General features: G+C 33.9%; 1 protein-coding gene across 3 annotated transcripts in view; it reads left to right on the top strand.

Moving 5' to 3' along the window:
• GRM5 (glutamate metabotropic receptor 5) overlaps positions 1-16,240 on the top strand; it is a 739,207-nt gene that overhangs the window by 438,405 nt on the left and 284,562 nt on the right. The window lies entirely within an intron of this gene.

Raw genomic sequence — 16,240 nt, 5'->3', positions numbered from 1 at the left:
ATTGATGTACAACATTGATGAACTTCTCTGGACAACCAATTTTGGCATAATTTTCCACAAACCCTTATGACTCATTGTATCAAAAACTTTAGTCAGATCTATAAATGTATATAGATCTCTCTTCTGCTCCTGGCATTTCTCCTGGAGTTATGAGACAGCAAGTAATATATCTCCTATTCCTTGGTTCTTTTTGAAGCCACATTAACTCTCAGGTAGGTGATCATGTTTTGAAAAACAGCAAAAAGCACTCTCCTCCAAAATTATTTCAATACAATTTTAAGTTTAATTTGCATTAGTAACACTTTATTACTTTTTTAAATCTAGAAAATGAACATCAAAACCAATTTGATCCCTGATTCGTAGCATTCATTGATTCCTGAGATATACAAGCTTACTCTGAAAATTTAATAATCAGGTTTGAACTGGAGTCATTTGATAGTATTCCACTCAGAATTCTCATGAAAGTTTAATTAGATCTCCTGTTAAGGTCCACACATGTAAATGTTTTGGGGTTATATATTATTGGTGGCCTACTTGTGACAAATAGGGTTCCCATGGGATAGATTGATTTGTCTTCATTTGGGTGAAAGGAATGATATCCATGAACTATCATTTCCCAGGGCATTGAAATCTTATTGCAAATTGAATAAGATGCTCACATATAATCAGTTATGAACAATCTAAAGGGGATGAACATCTAAGATAAATCTGTGGGAGTGGGGAATGGATAATTCATACCTGTATCCCTTTGTGGCATGCTTATGATGTTCCTTTTAGTTATAACTCTCTGTTGAATGGACAAAATATTTGTTGATCTGTTCTGGTCTGTTCTGCTGCTAAGGCAACCCTACCTCTCTGCTGGGTTGGGCTAATCTATTCCTGCTAATACTATTCTCTGCCCCTTTCTGCTTGGCATATTGGGGAGCTTGCTATCTCCCTGCAAGGTCTCCAGATATTATAATGCTTTTCTTATGCCCAGGTCACTTCTGGGGCACATATAGTCAAGGAAGCTACTTAAATACATATTTAACCTGTTAAGCAAATACCAAAGAAAAAGAGGCAATCATGTGGTCATAGTTGCCAATGGTCAGGTCAAATAAAGGACTTTGGTTTCTCTCCCACCAACTCTACAAACAGCTCTTTTGTGTACATTCTTAGATCTAACTCTGGCAAAATCTGTTTCATCTGCCCTTCTGCCTATGCAGTCAGATAGTTTTTGGCATCACTCAGTACCAGTCCCTTAGTCACACAGAGACAGAAATAGTTTTCCCATAATTTCTTCCACAATAATTCTCTGGAATCAGACAGGATAGATAGATAGATAGATAGATAGATACATACATACATACATACATACATACATACATGCATATATGCATACATATGTACATAGGTAGGTAGATAGATAGGTGGATGGTAGAAATATGTATAAACATGTGTATATACCTGCCATATGTCTATGCATATGCATGTACACATATTTATATCTATATCCATATACATTAAGGACTTTTCCTCATAAACAAGTCCTTCCATACTACAAGAGGAGTCTACATTTAGACATAAAAGGAATATTTGATAACATCTAGAACAACCTCATTCTACTATATTAGAAACTAAAACAGAATAGATTTAATTATTTGTCCAATTTGAAACTAGGTTTTGGGACTTCCTGTACAGTTCTCTTTTTCTATTCCACTCTGTATTCCATTCCTTGTTTGAAAATTCCTCCTTATACATACTGAAAAACAACTTCCTTTTACTTGCTTCCCATTAATCTTAGTTCTGTCCAATAGTGACTCAGGGCCAAATAAATCAACTATAAGAATGTAGGTAAATGAATTACACTATAGCATATGTTATAAATTAGACATAGTATATAAATTTGCATTAAAATGCCTATTATTGTTATTATATACCTTATTATATAATCACTAAAGAAAGCTAGACTTAGTTTGCTATTAGCTAGTGATTGTGGTAATCTACTTAGACTGATATTGGACATGAGACCAGACATAATACTCATGGCCATACCCACAAGTACTCTAAATGTACTTCCTGCTCTCATGCACAAACAGGCTATATTTTAATTGATTTTGCTGGAAATTAACTTAGATTAAAATAATTTGAATTCATGGGATGCCTGACAATAGAGACATTAACAGATTTATTATGATGGAGAAATTTACAGGACAACTTGTAATCATCTCATTACCCTAACTGCAGCTTTGCAACTTTCAAGGCTTTTTCAAGTAGTTAAGTAATCAGGTATGATTATTTTCATTCCTTCAAATCCAAATTAGTTTGAATTCTAGCCCAAGTTCCATGTGCCAGCCCTGTTACTGCCAGACTGTTTTCTCTGCCTCATAACTCAACCAAATCTTATGCATAAAATGGCTTCTCCTATTAGGTTCTGCCTCAATGTTTGAGGAGAAACAAGAGTGCTTACATTTCAATGGTACCCACACTCTTTCTAGCCTCAATCTTAAACTAAAATCTGCTTTACTTAAAAGCCAGCCTATTCATAGTGACCCAGAGAGGATGACCTCCCCTCAGAATTCATGTATTTCTAAAAATAATGATTACAGTTAAGATAAAGATGATGGTTCTGGTGCTATAGCAGATTACAATTTTATAGAATATAGAAAATATTTTAAAGACATCTCATCCTCACAACAACCCTAGAATAAACAATATGATTATTTAATCCCCATTTTAAGGATGAGGAAGCTAAGACTTAAAAAGGTTGAGTCTGCCCAAAGAGACACAGCTAGTAAGTAGTGCATGCAGAAATGGAATTCACAAGAATGAGAATGTCATGACCTTTTTCATTAAAAAGAAAAGACATTGAAAAAACCTATTGGCTAACCATACTTTAGGAAGAATATTATAATTATATGTAAGGCAGTAAATTAAATAGAATTCATTGTTAGCAGGCTCTCTAAAGAGTGAAATACTTTGACAGCCTGGATGAATGCTTTTCTGAACCTTTTTTGTAATTATCCACAGATGTGAAGAGAAGGTTTAAAAAGTAAGGGTAAACAAGATGGAGCCCAGCCTGGTGTCTCTGTACATGCTCCCTGTTATGCTGTCTTCCCTGATTTCACTTTCAAATATGACAATGCACAGGTGCTCGCCCTATTTTCTTTATGCCTGCTTTCTCAGGGAACTCATCTACTCTATTCACCTATTCACAGTTCTCCCACCTATTCACAGTTCAATCCTAAGTATGTATCTCTTTTTTTTGACCCAGATTTATCTGTTTATAAGTATATCTCCATTTAAATATTCTACAGCTGGTGAAAAATAGGCAATGTGCCATCTGTCCTACAATCACCAGATTAAATTTACTCAAATATATACTTATCCATGAATTTGTACACACATATATAGTACACACACACACACACACACACACACACACACACACACACACACTCTAATCCTTCCACTTGAATGCTAACAAAACCCATAACAACTATGTGTAGAAGCTAGTATTGAAGTGAACCTCTCTCCCATTACCATATTTGGTTGACATGTAAAGGAAAAGCTAGCTAACACACCTTCAGTTACCACCCTGTTTTTCAGAATTATATATTTCTGTCCATTGAAAAATGCCCTGTTCTTCTTTTAGTTACCTCTACAGCTCAGAGGTGTTGTCTCTTCCTACTCTTCTCTGAACTTATGATTTTTATAGAGTTGTCCAGCTATTTCAGTCATATCCAACTCTTCACTATTTGGGATTTTGTGGTTTAGTCATTGCAATAATACCCAATGCCATTTGGGATTTTCTTGATACTTGGATTGGTTTGCCATATTCTTCTCCAATTCATTTACCAGATGAAGAAAATGAGAAAAACAGAGTTAGATGAATCTGAAGTCAGGTGTGAACTCAGGAAGACTCTAGGACCAGTTCTCTATGTTCTTCACCACCTCTCATAGAGAAGGGAACTCTTCATTAATTTTTTTTTAGGTTTTTCCAAGGCAAATGGGGTTAAGTGGCTTGCCCAAGGCCACACAGCTAGGTAATTATTAAGTGTCTGAGACTGGATTTGAACCCAGGTACTCCTGACTCCAGGGCCAGTGCTTTATCCACTGCATCACCTAGCGGCCCTTCATTAATTGATTTTTATAAGATGGATAATTAAAAACTGCATTGGTGCTTGTAATCTGCAAAGGTCACACCTTGAGTTATTAAGCCATATGTCCATACTAGGCTCTTACTAAATGTTTACTGAGTTGAATTGAATAATAAAAAAGGAAGGGAAAGAAGAATAAAGTAAGATGTGGAATCTACCCTAAAATTCTTATCTCCCCTTTCTCTCCACTTCATTTCCCCTAATTTATCCTCTTTTGTTATTGTTATTCAGTCACTTTTCAGTCATGTCTAATTCTTTGGGATTTTCTTAGTAGAGATACATTTCCTTCTCAAGATCACGTTAAAATTAGGAAACTGAGATAAACAAGGTTAACCGATTTATCCCAAGTCCCATAGCTAGTAAGCATCTGAAGTCAGATTTGAACTTGGATCTTCTTGAATCCAAGGTTCAGAGCTCCATTCACTGAACTACCTCGCTACCTCTACTGTTAGGATTACATAAATTAAAAAAAAGACTGGACTTAACTCCATATATCAATGTATAAATGAAAAAATTAAACATCATCTCTTAAGTGATTACTATGTAGGTAGGTGCTAATTGCTGGAGAAATAAAGACAATACCTACTCTCAAGAAGCTTATTTCATTTTAATAGTGGAAGACAACACAAAGGTGAGTGAAAGGATCAGGAGAATACTAGAGCATGGTTTAGATATTGCTGGCAATGGCAGGGTGGCCTGGTTCTAGACTAAATAAAAGAAGGCTTACATATCTAAGTAGAGAAGGAGAGTTCAAGTTCTAGTGAGAAAATGATGAAGATCACCCAAATGGATATGAATTGAATGCACAGCACAGAATGCAGAAATAGCATTTCTCTCTCTGCCTTTTAAGATTAGAAAATAGATTTAGAGTGAATTAAACTCCAAGTTTTTGGTAATCTTATTTCCAACCCAAACTGTGAAAGTCCACATCCCCTGAGGCTTATATCAGTTCATTTTAAATCTTATTAAACCATTGACAGTAAAGTGTCAGTCTCCAATAGGCTTAATATTCTCTGGTTCCAAAAGTGATACTCATTAAGGAAAAATAAATCTTCAGTTGATGAAAGAAGCCAAGAAAAAAGTGTGGTGTGGTGTGGTGTGGTGCTGGAGATTACCTTCCCATTCCCAGTCTTAGGGTGTGAAATAGATGAGGTCAACAATGTTTATAGTATGCAGCTGCTGTAAATCATTCTTGGGGACTCAGATAATTCCATATTTCTTCAGGAATAATTTAATTCTGAGGGAAAGAGGGACTATCCAAAACCTAAGCTATTTTTCCTGAGGTCAAAAATTTGTTACCCTCTGATCACTAGTTCTGTACTCAGAAATGCAGTGCCATATCCTGAATTATTTAACACCCAAGTCCACCTCTTTTCCCCTATGAAACTAAACCACTTTGAATTCTAACTAGAGAAATTTATTTCATGGGAAAAGAAAAAAATCAGGGCATATAAAGACTTAAAATCACCAAAATATTTTCTGGATGCATAGATCTGTTTTCATTTTGTATTAAATTTTAATTTTTAATTTACAGAAATTATCTCTACCACTCCTATGCCATTAAACAATAAAATTGAATTCTTTCCTTGTAGAAAATAAACAGAATCAGGCAAAACAAATTTCCTCATGGACTGTATTTAAAATGTCTCAGTCTGCAAGCTAATTATATCACCTTTCTGTCAGGAGATATAGAACATATTTTATCATGGATCCTCCGGAATCTGGGTCATTGTGTTGATTATAATTCTTACAGATTTCAAAGTTTATTTCTTTACAGTTTTTTTAAATGTATTATTCTCATACTCATTTCATTCTTCAGTATATAAGAGCTTTCTAAATTGTTCATTTTTATTATAGTAATGCTATAAGATTATTTCTTCTGAATCTGCTTACTCCACTCTGCATCAGATCACACAAATCTTTTCATATCTCTTTGAAATAATCTATTCTTATTTCTTAAAGCCCAGTAGTACCATCACATTAAGCAATTCGCAATTGTTGAGCATCACATTATTTACATTCTTTGCCTCCATAAAAAATATAAGATTTTTCTTCTTTCTTTGGTATGTTTACATATCAGCTTATAGCTGGATCAAATGGCATAAACTGTGTAGTGACTTCTTGTGTATAATTCCAAATTGAGTACCTACTCATATACCTACCAATAGTGTGGTGGATCTTTAAATGATTCTATTTTTCCACAGGTTAATAGGATTGTTGTTTCATGGCTCCTCCAATATTTCATATTTTCCTTTACCCCTCCCCATCTTTGCCAATCTTATAAGTGTAAGGTATAATTATTTTAATTTTCATTTATACAATTATTAGTGATTTTGAGATTTTGAGACTTGTGTAACTTGACAACTTTAAATAAAAAACTATTCACTATTACAAAAACCTTCCTGCATAGTTTATTTTTAAGAAAAAAAAGTTCTTTCTCTGTTGTATAAAAAATTTATATGGGTACCTTCTTTGAAAAACCTACCCTCTCCTCTATCCTGCAATTAAAAGTCCCCAAAAGATTACAAAAACCTTTGAGAAAAGGGAAGAATATCTTTTTGTATCTTATCTTTTTGCATCTTACTAATTAAATAGAGTGGTATGCTACAGTGCATAGCCTGAAATGACCTAGATCTGTGATACTTTTAATGCATTTTGCATGAGTTATTTCATCTGATCCCAACAACAACTCTACCAGGTAGATGCCATTATTATCATTTTACATATTAGGAAACTGAAACTCAGAGAAACTGTGTTTTTCCCAGTGTCACTTGGGATTTTAATCACATTTTCCTAACTCTAAATCATGTTCTATTCACTACATCATAAAAAGCATGGCTACATGGATGGAAGACTGGTGACATTTTTAATTCCTTCAATTTATTGGTCCTTGGTCAAAAGGTCATATCTTAAGAGTATCAATAGGTAAATTAGGTTTATCCAAAAAGTGGATAGGAAAAAGAAGAACACTTTTCAATCCTTTTCTGGAACTATGACTGCAGAAGTAAAAAAAAAAAAAAGAGAGACTACGTAAGATGTTTTTGTAGTTTTGTAATTTCTTACATATATTTGTTCTACTCTTTCCCCACAATCTATAAAAGGAAAAAATACAAACCGGTATTGTTGTTGCAGTCCTTTTACTAATAAGGCTCTATTGAAGTGGATATGATTTCAGACAACAGTGATTTGTCGAACTCATTCTCAAAAATCATTCCATCTTCTTTTGATCGGCCAAAAATTGTATTCATTGGCGAATTCTTTTTAAGTACATGATGATCTCCAAGTCATGATCAGACATTAATATTAAAGTTTCAAGGAAAACAATATCTATATGATGATTTTTTACTGATTCAGAGAAAAGAGAATATTAAAGAAGGATCAGAGAATCATAGATTTAAAAGAAAAAGTGACTCTAGAGTCCCTAATTCTAACCCCATCATTTTTCAGATGAGAAAACAAGTTGAAAAAGCATAAGTGACTTACTCCAAAAAAAAAAAAAAAAAAAAAAAATATATATATATATATATAACTTAAGAATAAGTATTGAAATCTAGAATTTCCTATTCCAAGAATTGGGATTATATGGAATAAGGGTAATATTGACAATTAGCATAATCAGGGGTGAATGGGTAGGTAAGAAAACCTAAGTATGAATCCTGACTCAGACACTATGTGATCCTGGGAAAATCATTCAACTCAGTTTTAGTTTTGTTTCATGTCTTATAGGCTAAAATAGCATCTTTCTCACAAGACTAGTATAAAGATCAAATTAAATAAGACAACATATGTGGAATTCTTTGAAAACCTTAAAGCACCATATAATATTGGCTATATTACAAGGTGACAAAAAGGAAGCATAGCTATTCAATCCTATTCTGTTCTGAATGTGTCTTTAAAAGAGAATGATCTTCAAACTGATCCCAAGCTGAACAAACTTGGTTGAGAGGGAATTAAAGTCAATGACAAGTGGGGAGAAAGGAAAATGTTCCTAGCTGCTTTTGATTTATTCATGTCTCTAGATCCCAAAAATATATCCCCATTAGAGAAAAGACTGATAAATGAAATCACAGAGCCACTGTGAGTTTTTTTTTTGAAGCAATCATATTGAGCAGCAAACATGCCAAAATGAAAAGGGATAGAAAAATGGGAAAATGCCTTGATTTTTAAAGAAGACTAGGGATTAGCTAGATTAGGGAACTACTGATCAAGGTAGTCATCTTTCTGCATCAACATCAAGAATCAATTGTTCTATAAATGATTTATGCCTAGAAAAATGATAGATAATCAATAGCAACAGAAATGAATTGACAAAAACTTTCATATCAACCTAGTCACTTTTCCTTTTTTAATAAAACATGTTCTAGGGGAGGCTAGGTGGCACAGTGAATAGAGCACCGGTCTTGGAGTCAGGAGTATCTGGGTTCAAATCCGACCTCAGACATTTAATGATTACCTCGCTGTGTGGCCTTGGGCAAGCCACTTAAACCCATTGCCATGAAAAAAAATTAAAAAATAAAATAAAATAAAACATGTTCTATCTCTTCGAACTTTTCTTAGAACCTACTACTTCCTTGCTAGAAAATGAGCTTCTTATCTTTGGAAGTATACAAATTAACAACTCCCCCTATCTTCCCACATTTAAGTAAAGTCTAGTGAGTAAAATATTTCTTTAAATGCAGACAAAAGAATATGTATCATATTAATTTACCATTTATATGTTTGCAAGAGTATTTTAATGTTAATGAGGAAGGGCATTTTCACAGTATATGGATAGAATAGCTGGAAGCAAAGTATAGTTCTTATTTATAAGAAGGAAAATGTGTCAAAAATAACTAGAATTACATTATTTTTCATTTCTTTTTAAACATCTAAACTATGCCAAACACTCTGCTAAAGCTTTACAAATATCTTATTTGTTCTCTCAAAAAGCTTGAGGTAGAAATTATTATTATAGCTTGTCTTTGAACAAGTCCCTTAATTTCTGTTTGTCTTAGTTTCTTCATCCGTGAAATGAGAATAAACTAGCACCTTCATTGCAGGGGTGTTGTAAAGATCAAATGAGATAATATTTGCAAAGCCATGACATGTACATAGATTGGATATGGGTTAGAGCAAGAAAGCTCTGTGCTATGCCTCACTTTCCTCAGGAGAGCCATCTGCATCCAATAACCAGATATGAATCAGAATGACTGGAAATAGCCCTGGATGTGAGGCAGTCCAGGCAAGCAACTGGCTTGCCCAAAGTCACACCAATAGTAAGTGGCTGAGATCAAATTTGAACTCAGGTTCTTCTGACATCTACATACTGCGCCACCTAATGCATAGTAAGCACTATATAAATGAAGCCTATTACTATTTTTATTATTGTTATCCCCAATTTAAAGTTGAGAAAACTAAGGCAGACAATGGTCAAATGATTTTCCCAAGGTCCCAAATAACTAGTAAGTTTCAAAGACTCAGGTCCTCCTAACACCATACCCAAAGCTCTGTGAAGTATGGTGCTTCTAAGTTGCCTTAACCTATAAATCCAAAAATATAAGGATTTAATATATCAAGTCCACAATTTCTGTCAGTTATCTATTCTATTGGGGTATTCTATAACCCAAGCACACATTTGAATGAAGCAATTCATTGTTATTTACTAGTGATTACACAAAGATGACTTTTGTTAGAAAACTCAATATCTTTAGATACTTTTAAAATTTTATATTTAGAGTTTCTAATTTAAATTCATTTAAAAATATTATATAAAGATGTAAGTAGTCAGCAAACTCCCACTCTTACCTAAAAATCCCCAAAATATCTGTTAAAATTCTATCAGTTATAGATTTGGCAGAATGGTAATTACATGTGGGAAGAACAGCAGTTTCCATGCTAATTATGTGGGTTGTGAACAGATTTAAAAAAAAAAACACTGGGCCACAGCCTAATGAATGCACTCATTAACCTTAATGGCATCAGGTAGGAAAAAAAAAAAGGCTAGAGAGTCATTCTGGAAGATGACAGTCAATTCACCTTTCCAAAATAATTAAAACTACAGCATATACAGTAGTAGTGTTCTCACTTTTTATAATGATTGGGGGAAAAAATGAAGTGAAAATAGATGTTTGTTCACATGCCATCATTAGCACAGAGAAATGTTTCTGATAGAGTTGGTTGAAAATGCAGTTTAGATCTTAATATTCTAATCTCTAGAGACTAAGAACATTGTTGGCTGAAAAATGTAATGATATTGTCCTGCTATATATAGCTCAGGGCACAGAATTATCAATGAACTATTATGGTTTATTACAAACTGAAATTTATGTATATAATGCAGCTGTCCTTGTCCCACTACCCCAGCTACCATATGTTGTTTGTGGTTCAAGGTGCCCAGAAGGAAAAAGCTCTCTGGAGCCTGTGTAGTACTTTTGGGACATAAGGTAATAAACTTCCTGGGAGAAAGATGGAAACATATTGGTTCAATCTTTGTTCCTTTATAATTTAAGCTCACTACACTTTGCATTTAAAGATCATTTCATGGTCACATTTGACTGGAGAAATTTTTTAAAGGGTTAGGGGTTGGCCCTGGCATGGTTTATAATTTGCCTTGTACAGTATCACATGAAACACAAGTCATGGGTCTCTCACTTATACATATGGAGGGTCCCTCATACTGTGTGTACAGAAGACTTTTAAAAAAAATTTAAGACTATTACAAGGAAGCAACAATGTCACCCTGCATTTGTATATGGGAACAGGGGTAAAAAAACTATTCTAGGATCATAGATTTACACCTAGACAAAGGGCCTCAAAGATCAGCTAACTCAATCCTCTCATTTTATAGAGAAAGAAACAGAGACACAAAAACCAAATGTCTTGCACCTGTAGTCAACATCAGAGTTAAGATTTGAAGCCATCTTTGGATTCCAATATCAACTGTTTCTGTTGAATAAGGTTTTCTTTAAAATCTTCTTAGAGGGGCAGCAAATTTACAGTTGTATCTCAAATTTGTGTTCAGAACTCAAGGATAACTCAAGAATCTCTCATTTTGCCTGCCCTCACTATGCCTTCCCATAATGCAGATGGCTTTGTCTCAGCTTGCACCTTAAAGAGAACATCCTCCTTGAATTCAGCACCAACAAGAGTCATGGAATTGTAAAGTATTATGGATTTTGCTCTTTTCCATGGTAACCATTCAAAATGAATAAGAACATATTTCAGTGATTTCATTTATATAGCCAACCAGGATCCAGAAAGACAAGAAGAAGAACTTTGTTTAGGTATCCACTTTTATATTGAACAATTATCATGTTGTTTGCCATGTTCTAAGAATTTTTATTTTCTTTTCAGTAAGGACTTGCAGACTGTTGCAAAACCTGATTTAGATAGTGAATTTTATTAGACACAAAATCCTCTATCCTCACTAGATAACTATTATGACTATTACTCTGTCTCATGCTGGTGGGTTAATTCAATAAATGATAAAAATACTGGCTATAAATTTTCATAATCGTAGATAGTATTTACATAACAAGGGCATAATTGCCTATAATGTCAAACCTATAATATTCTATTATTGTTGCTGTTTGTCATTTTATGAGTGCCAACAGCTACTCTTCATTTTATAAAAATGACTGAATAAAGTGAGAAGAGTGGTGTGATGTAGAAGTCACAAAAATAGAATTAACTAGTTAAATTTCTATTAAAAAATACTAGTTACGCTAGATAGAAATTAGGTAGGAATTAAGGCTAAAAAATGTGACCTGAAAAATATAAGTAGTAGATAAATGTTTTAAGTATTGGGTGAATTTTGGAAAAACCTAGGAATTAGAAGGGGAAAAATGTTTCAGGGCAAATTAAAGTTAAATAAATCTCCATGGTGGAAATTGAGAGATTTAAATGTATTTGATAATGTCATGTATCTTCTGGGCTTTTGTGCATTACTTTCCTGTGCTATAATGTGACATTCTCCTCTGGTTCTGTGCCTTCCCACAATCCATTCACCCATTCTTACATTTAACTTACTATTAACTTCTTGCAGCTTCTCCAAAGAACCTAACCTGTGAAATTTATGTAGAACTTGTAAACTGTTTGGGCAATCTGTGAATTAAAATTTAAACCTTTCTTACCTCCCTGAACCATAGATTAATGAGTTTTTCACAAAACACAACCACATTTTATCCGTATGTCTCCTTTCCCCAAAGCCCCTTTCTCTCTTCTTTAATACTGCTTTTATGACCTTCAGATCTATGGAGAACTATATAACCTGATGGGATCAGGCACATTAATTCTAATGTCCCTTCCAACTCAAAATTCTACAATCCTCAGAACTTACTGAAGTTGAAGGGCATTGAGAGAACTTTTGACTCAGGGGACCAAATTTCTGGGTAAATAATTCTATCAGTTGTTGGTTTTATGACCTGTCATACTCATTAACTTCACTAACCCTGACTTTCTCTTTTCTATAAATTGGGGAGAATATTTTGTATAATCTGACTACTACTACAAATATTGTTGTTGGAGGATTCCTTAGTTTCCCATAGATTCTGAATCCAGGGTGCAGGTATAAAAAGAAAATATAAATTTATTAAAAGGTCATTACAACAAAAAGAAAGAAAGATAGTTTAAAATTCTTTAAAGAATATATGAGTTTCAGCATGGTAGTTTAACCATACTGATCAGCTGCTCATTAACTCAAGCATAGGTGAGAGAAACAGAGAAAAAGAGAGAGAGGCAGAGACAGAGACAGAGAGTGTGTGTGAAATAAAGAAACACAGAGAGAGAGAGAGAGAGAGAGAGAGAGACAGAGACAGAGAGACAGAGAGACAGAGAGACAGAGAGAGACAGAGACAGAGAGAGACAGAGAAAGACAGAGAGAGACAGAGAGACAGGTGCTAGATTCTCCTTAAATGTCTTCTTGGGGTACTTGGAAGGAGAGATGTTTTGGGAGTGATCTGAGTTTTGTATTAGAGAGAATTCATGGCCAGTGTCGAAATAAAGGGCAAGTGAAAACATTTCAACATTGCAGAGAAGACTGCAAGGATCAGTTCCCAATATATTTATAAGATTACAGAATTTCAACATTTAAACAGTGTAGAAAAAGATTGTCCATAATTCTACTACTACTATCATTTAAGGGTCTTTTTCAGGTAAGTCATTTCAATTAACAAGAAGTATGGCTTGATAAATTGCTATATACTAAAGTTTAAGCTAAACACATTACTGATTACTTATATTCCTATGAACTTGCCTAGAATGATAATGATGCTTAGATAGCAATAAAGTAAAATGAAATAATATTTTTCCAAAGAGATTATCTTTATATTATTGCTTTAAGGTGAAAAAATTACTTTAATCAACATCATGTCATTTGATTCAATAATCCTATGGAAGCTAGGTGGCACAGTGGATAGAGTCTTGGGTCTGGAGTCAGGAAGATCTGAGCTTAGATCTGGCCTCAGTCTCTTACTAGTTGTGTGACTCTGGGCAAGTCAATTAACCTTGTTTACCTCAATTTTCTCACTTGAAAATGAGTTGAAGATGGAAATTGCAAACCATCACTCTAAATGGGGTCAGATATGGCTGAAATGATTGAACAATATAACCTAGTATTTAAAAGGAAAACTATTCAGGGCAAATTAAACAATTTCCATATTATATAAATACTATTATTTTTATTACTAGCAATAACAGTCATAGAAGTAGTAAGGAGAAGCAGTAAGCAGTTGGTAGTAGGTAGAAGTAATAGTAGAGACAGTGGTAGTGGAGGTGGTAGTGGTGGTGGTAGTGGTAGTTTTAATAGCATTATCAGTGGTGAGCAAATGTCATCTCAGGTCACTTGTTTTTATCCAATTCACACTTAAGAATAGTTGCTGTTGTTTACATTTTAAATGCAATAAAATTTCATGTAAAATGCAAAAATGACCAACATTCTTTCAATAACTGACTAAAAGTGGCCCAGGGCAAATGTGCCTTTCTAAATTTGACTGTAGGCAGAAGTTTTCCTACACCTGGTCTATGATTAAAAGATCCTCTCTGAATGTCAGGTGATTAAATGCATGGAAAGAAATAAAAGGATTTTTAAGTTCTCTATCATGATTCAAATATAGAGTTGTTCTTTTTGGTAGAAGAAGTATGGTCATGGTAGTGTTATCTTTTTGGACTGTTTCTAAGTTTCATCACTATTAGGAATTAATAGTATGGAAGTTCCCTTTACCAATGCAGATCAATAAATCTTCTAAAAAATTATGTAGGGACATAGAGATTTCATATATTCCACAAATTCACTATGCAGTAAAAACAGAATGTGAGTCCAAGTTTTCCTGAATTCATATTCAACTTTGTATCTACTATGTCAAACTATGTCTCTAACTGGTTTCATTGCATGGTTAAAAAAAATTTAATGTGTGAATGTAGGGAAGAGTCTCATAATAAAAAAGGAGAATATGATGAGATAAGTAAATTAGGGTACTAATTTACCCTAAGGTCCTGACACTTTCTTTTGAGAGAATATTACCTACACAGAAGTACATGCAAAACCCCCCCAATAAGTTCAGTGAATGAATTGTGAAGAGCAAATTGGAACCATTGCAGGTCTACATTTCTCATATAATATCCCTAATAATAGTCTTTCATAAGAATGAACTAGAATTATCAAACAGAGCAGTTTTACATCCAACTTTCATAGAGAATTTTTTGTTCAGTTGATATGCAACATCTGTACACTTTCACCTGATAATTTTTTAAGAAAGATTTTATTTATTTTGAATTTTACAATTTTTCCCCCTATTCCTGCTTCCCTCTGCCATCCCCCACAGAAGGCAGTCTGTTAGTCTTTACATTGTTGCCATGGTATGCATTGATCTAAGTTGAATGTGATGAGAAAGAAATCATATCCTTCAGGAAGAAACATGAAGTATAAGAGATAGCAAAATTACATAATAAGATAACAGTTTTTAAAAAAAAATAAAAAAGAAATACAGTAAAAAAATAAATTAAAGGTAATATAGTCTTTGGTCTTTGTTCAAAGTCCACAATTCTTTCTTTGGTTACAGATGGCATTCTCTATCGCAGATACCCCAAAATTGTGCCTGATTGCTGCACTGTTGGAATGAGCAAGCCCATTAAGGTTGACCATCACCCCCCATGTTGCTGTTAGGGTGTACAATGTTCTTCTGGTTCTGTTCACCTTGCTCAACAACAGTTCATGCAAATCCTTCCAGCCCTGAATTTTCATCCCTCCTGGTTTCTAATATAACAATAGTGATCCATCACGTACATATACTACAGTTTTCACCTGGTAATTCCAAACAGCACTGCCCAGACCTACTGTAACAATGATTAAAATTTTTTTTGGTCTTCCAACAAAGTAATTTTTTTTCCCTGGTAGTTATTTTATATAATGAACTGTCTGTCCCATGCAGTGTTGCTTCATCTGATGTTAATTCTCATGGAACCAGTTAAGTATTGTAAATGTGGTGAATACTCAGTATTTTTTTCTCTTCAATTTTTGAAGATTAACTGTAGGCTATGTTCTAAAAATTGTGTGTTTGATGAAGATACCTTATAGGAAGAGTTTTCTGTTTCTGTTTTCAGACTAATCTATGGCATTGTCTTCAACTTTAAAAGATTTGTGAGTTCATATATAAAACCTATTGACTTTAAAATTTCATTAACATTTTCTAATGATTGCTCCCTAATCTTACCTTGGTCAGCAAACAAAACGTCTTTCTTCCAGGCTTATACTTGAAGTCTCTGGAACTTGGTAAAGTCTGCAGAATAGTCATTTCATTATCATAACTACAAACTCTATGAGAAGACCCTTGTCTTACCTTTGTAAGGAATTGAATTTCATACCCTGATTCAGCTAATAGAATGTACTGAGTTTAAGGAAATGATAAAGTTTTAAATCTGTTAAGAAAATGGGTTTTATTCCTTGTGATCCCATTATGGGATGTGATTCTTTTAGGGTCAAGAAAAGACTAACCAAAGGCTACCCAAACAGGATGGCCATACCTCTGAGCAATTTAAATAGTAGAGAAATTTTAGTAGTCACAGTTCAGCAAGGAATAAGTCAGTCAGTAAAGAGGCCCAGGGCTGCTTGAAAGAGGCAGACCCTT

This window comes from Macrotis lagotis, chromosome 1 (assembly GCF_037893015.1).
Source record: "Macrotis lagotis isolate mMagLag1 chromosome 1, bilby.v1.9.chrom.fasta, whole genome shotgun sequence".
Taxonomy (NCBI): Eukaryota; Metazoa; Chordata; class Mammalia; order Peramelemorphia; family Peramelidae; genus Macrotis; species Macrotis lagotis.
Note: the sequence above shows the minus strand (reverse complement) of the source record. Positions and strands in the feature narration are given on the sequence as shown.